Source organism: Micropterus dolomieu, linkage group LG11 (assembly GCF_021292245.1).
Source record: "Micropterus dolomieu isolate WLL.071019.BEF.003 ecotype Adirondacks linkage group LG11, ASM2129224v1, whole genome shotgun sequence".
In the NCBI taxonomy this organism is placed as follows: Eukaryota; Metazoa; Chordata; class Actinopteri; order Centrarchiformes; family Centrarchidae; genus Micropterus; species Micropterus dolomieu.
In genome coordinates, this window is record NC_060160.1 from 30,715,218 (window position 1) to 30,720,803 (window position 5,586).

Here is a 5,586-nt window from a genome sequence, read left to right on the forward strand (position 1 = left end):
AGACTTCATGACTGACAGGAGTCAGCAAGTGAGGATGGGGAACATCACATCCAGCACCTGGACTATTAGCACTGGTGCCCCCCAGGGCTGCTCTTCTCCCTCTACACCAACGACTGCACCTCAGGAGACCCATCTGTCAAACTCCTGAAGTTCGCTGACGACACAACAGTCATCGGCCTCATCCGGGACGGTGACGAGTCGGCCTACAGACGTTGATCAGCTGGCTCTCTGGTGCAGCCAGAACAACCTGGAGCTTAACATACTCAAAATTGTGGAGATGATCGCGGACTTCAGGAGGAGCCCCCCCAACTCTGCCCCCCATCACCATACTCAACAGCCCTGTGTCTGCTGTGGAATCTTTCAGGTTTCTGGGATCCACTATTTCCCAGGACCTGAAGTGGGAGCCCAACACGGACACTATCATCAAGAAGGCCCAGCAGAGGATGTACTTCCTGCGCCAGCTCAGGAAGCTCAACCTGCCTAAGGAGCTGCTGATCCACTTTTACACAGCTATCATCCAGTCTGTCCTCTGCACGTCCATCACTGTCTGGTTTGGATCTGCCGCCAAAAAGGACAGGAGCAGACTACAATGGACAGTCAGGACTGCAGAAAAGATCATCGGTGCCAACCTGCCCTCCATTCAGGACTTATACATTTCCAGAGTCAGGAAACGGACAGGAAACATCACTGCAGATCCATCTCACCCCGGACACAATCTATTCCAGCTTCTCCCCTCTGGTAGGCGCCCCAGAGCACTGTACGCCAGAACCAACAGACTCAGGAACAGTTTCTTCCCACAAGCCATCACTCTGATGAACAGCTGATTTCTGACTCACAGTGTCAGGAACAATTCCTGTGCAATAACCCAGTTACTCTGCCTCTAATCAGCCACCTGTTTACCACTTATTCTTTATTCACCATTCTTTATTTCAGTGCTGTTCATACTGTTATATTGTCATATTGTAGATACTGTATACCAAATCCACCTACCTCAAGTCATTACTCCTGCTCAAAATACTTTGTGTTGTCTACACTGCTATTTTTGTATGAGTAGGCACATCGTGAGCATTGTACGATCCAGAGTCAAATTCCTCATATGTGTACACATACCTGGCAATAAAGCTGATTCTGATTCTGATGTTGTCATATAGTGCCCATTATTAAGTCTGCACTAGTTTAAGCCTTCATTGCACAGAGAGCAAAATTCAGCTTCAATAAAAGTATTTTTTGCCTAGAAGTTCCTCTGTAGGCCAATGTATTTCATTATGGTTTGTATAACTTTGGTTGTGTTTAGGGGTGATTTTATTACGAATTACTGTAAATAAGCTCATTAAAAGCTAATTAAAACAAACAAAATCTGGACCTCACTAATTTCTAAACCCTGGTTACGACCCTGATGGCAGTTTGCACAAACTTTTCTGTTACATTCATTTGGCAGGCTGTCATGCCTTCCACCTCTACATAACCTGCAGTTTCTCGCTCTTTCTCGCTTTCTGCGGGTGCTTCTCCAGTCTCTTATTTGTCCTTTCCTCGCTCCTTGCTTGAACCGGAAGTTGTTCTGCTCTGCCATCTTGTAGACCGTCCCAAAGCTCTTATTTGCGCTCCGAGGAGCGAGGAACGAGGAACGATCTCTGAGGAGCTATGAGCGAGGATACACCAGTGCATCCTTCGCGGAAGTCTTTTTCTGACCGACACGCCCCCTTATTGGGTAGCCATTATATTAATTGGACGCTGCAGCTAATCTGATGCATCAGGACAGATAACATTAAACTCAAGTGTATCACTGCAAAGTCTTATATTTGATTTGTTTTATGATTCACTGTCTTGTTAAAATCTGAGTTCATTGTAGGTCTGAATAACAAAAGCCCCACACACAACTTTATTTATTTATTAGAAAGATTTTTCTTTCTTTTATTTCTCCCATTAATTTTTATTATGGAGACAATTAAAGTCAGAGAGTCAGAGTCAGTCTGCAAGAAACACGTTTTACATCATTTATCCTCATTTCTGTTCAGTCACATGTGAGGCTGATCATTCCTGTGTTTAGTCCACATAGACAACAATAAAACATAGTCAACATAAAGAGTCTAAAGAGTCGGACAATAAACTGCACTAAAGTCTATAAATAAAGAAAGAAAGAAAGCCTGCACATCCAGCCATCTCACTGACTGCATCTGATGAAAGCAGCAGGCGGCTTCACGAGTGAAATCAGCTGATGAACGAATAAATGAAAGCGCTGCGCTAAAAAAAATGAAGAGCGTTGGGTTGATGTGATGGAACGCAGGGATTGACTTGCGAATGATGTGACTTAAAATAAAATGTATGCAGTAGTGTTAAAGGATATCAGTAGAGGAAATAAACGGAAAGCCTAAAACTGAGCGTCGACTTTGATATGAGTTACATCATAGTAAAATTATGTAACTCCCTCAAACATTTAGCCATGACACCATGATCATTTTCTAGGTTATTCAATGACTAATTCACAATCAGAATCAAAAAATCTAAATGCAGATTATAAGCGCAAGGAAACCAAGCCAGCATCTCTCCTGGCTTGGTTTCCTTGTGTCTTTCCATGAATCCCGGTGGGCAGGACTAAAGGCTCGAAAATCCTCTGGAGAAGACGCGCACACCGGCAGCTGCGGACTACTTCTGTTTATACAACTTTCTGGAGTCAGCTTGGCGGACTCGTTCCACACATGAGCAGTAGATTGGTTGGTGCCCTGGTAGAGCAATCATAAAAAACGGGAGGCACACGGACATCTGCACAGACCGAGTACTTGCAGACGCTGAAAATATAATCCTTGTATAAGACGCAGTTAAAAGACGCAAGTGAGGATGCAATTAAGAGACTTGAGAAGCACCCTTTGTCCGTGTTGGTCTTTGATTGGTTGAGTGGAGACTGGTGTGTCCCGGAGCCGGGTAAAGCCTCAGTAGCTGCGGCTCATCCTGCAATCAAGCCTCCTCCAAAAACTCATCTCTGCTCAGTCAGTCTGCGTTACAAGCCACTCTAGTTTACTTTGCTTGTTACCTCGTACCTTGTTTTATCCCATTTCTCCTCTCTGTGCAGGTCTGTTGTTCTGCAGCAGCCTTTGTCATGATGGCCATGCCCTGGAACCCCTCCTCTCGCTCTCCCTAGTGTGCATGTTATCCTGCCTCTCTCTCCCTCTGTGTGTTTGTTTGTCTGTTGATGAGGCTTTGGACACTGCATGAGTGAGTTAAATGCCACTTCCTGCATTCGCTACATAGCGCTACAGAACACACACTACTAGGTCATGTTCCAGTATATTTAGCGTACACCACTGATGGTGACATGTAAAGCCGCATGTCGTCATTCCGTCGCTGGTTGTCGAGGTGGTGTCCAGCAAACGATGTGGGCTTTGTAGATCAATGGCACACTTTCTGGGGAAGACCTGGTCTGATTCGGAGAGACGGCATCCATCCTACTTGGGAAGGAGCAGCTCTCATTTCTAGAAATCTGGCGAAGTTTATTAGTGGACCAAATCCATGACAACCATAAGTTGAGACCAGGAGGCAGAGTCGCAGTCTAATGCCGCATTCAGACCAAACGCAAATTTTCGCCTCGCAACGCTTTCCTTGCGTGAGTACATTCGCTGCAAGTGTTCACACACAACATGAGAAGGCAACATTTTAACGCGATAACATTATTAAACACAACTTGACATTACTACAGCTGCATGAACCTAAAGTAAACATGTTGCTGTGATTAAACAGCAATAAACGGATCAAACTGATGCCGAAATAACTACAACATGATGCAGTTTTGTTGAACATATGAATTCATGCTTTGTCAGGTCTGTCAGCAAGACAGCAGGACAACAACTTCTCAATTCAATTCAATTCAATTCAATTTTATTTATATAGCGCCAAATCACAACAACAGTTATCTCACAGCGCTTTTCATAAAAGAGCAGGTCTAGACCGTACTCTGTGATGATATTTACAGAAGCCCAACAGTTCCCACCAAGAGCAAGCACTAGGCGACAGAGGCAAGGAAAAACTTCCTTTTAAGAGGCAGAAACCTCGAGCAGAACCATGGCTCAGGGTGGGCGGCCATCTGCCTCGACCGGTTGGGGTGAGGGTGAGGGTGAGGGTGAGGGTGAGAGAGAGAGAGAGAGAGAGAGAGAGAGAGAGAGAGAGGTAGAGAGAGAGAGAGATGTAAGGAGAGAGACAGGGGAGGGAGGCAGCCTACACAATATACACACAGAGGTACAGACAGTGAAGGTAATGTTGCTATAAACTAAATGAAAAATGGTACAGATATGTATAATAGTGTTAATGGTAACCATCGTAATGTTAATGATTATAATAACAATAATAACAATAAGACTAGCAACAATAGTCGTTGCACCAGAGGGTGTCGAGCAGGAACACAGGGGCAGCAGGAGACCCGCAGCCACAGATCCAGACTCCACAGCTCCAATATGGTATTGAAATTGAACGTTTAATAGTGTTCCCATAGAATCCCTCTTTATCCGACCACTGTTTGATAACTTTTGAGTTTGTATTGCTGAACTACACGCCATTATCAGATCACAAAGTAACGGAGGACTCCTATGCTAATTTCAGTCCCTCCCAAATCGATCATCTTGTTGATAGTGCTGCTGGCTCGCTGCGAATGACACTCGACTCTGTTGCCCCTCTAAAAAAGAAAATACTACAACAAAGCCGGTTAGCTCCATGGTATAATACTGAAACTCGCAAATTAAAGCAAATATCCCGGAAACTGGCGTTCCAAGAAACTCGAAAATTCTCGTTTAATCTGGCAAGATAGTCTTAAAACTTATATAAAGGCCCTCCGTAATGCCAGAGCAGCGTACTACTCGTCATTAATAAAGGAAAATAGGACCCCATTTAACCCCAGCTTTCTTTTTAGCACTGTAGCCAGTCAGACAGAGAGTCACAGCTCTATTGAGCCAAGTATTCCCATAGCTCTCAGTAGTTACGACTTCATGAGCTTCTTTAATGATAAAATTCTAACTATTAGAAACAAAATTCACCAAGACCTGCCCTCAACTGTCACCGATTTATCTCTAAACTCATGAACCTTAGAAACAGCTGTAGAACCAGATATATGTTTAGACTGCTTTGCTTCTCTCAATCTTTACCAACTAACTTCAATAATTTCTTCATCTAAACCATCAACCTGCCTCTTAGACCCCATCCCGACTAGGCTGCTTAAAGATGTTTTACCCTTAGTCAGCACCTCTATACTAGATATGATCAATCTATCTTTATCAACAGGCTATGTACCACAGTACTTTAAAGTAGCTGTAATTAAACCTCTTCTGAAAAAGCCCAAACTTGATCCGGATGTTTTAGCCAACTATAGACCTATATCTAACCTTCCATTTCTCTCTAAGGTTCTGGAGAAAGCAGTTGCTAAACAGCTGTGTGACTTTCTACAGAGCAATAGTTTATTTGAGGATTTTCAGTCAGGATTTAGAGCTCATCATAGCACAGAGACAGCACTGGTGAAAATTACTAATGACCTCCTTATTGCATCAGACAACGGACTTGTCTCTGTACTGGTTTTATTAGATCTTAGTGCCGCATTTGATACCATTG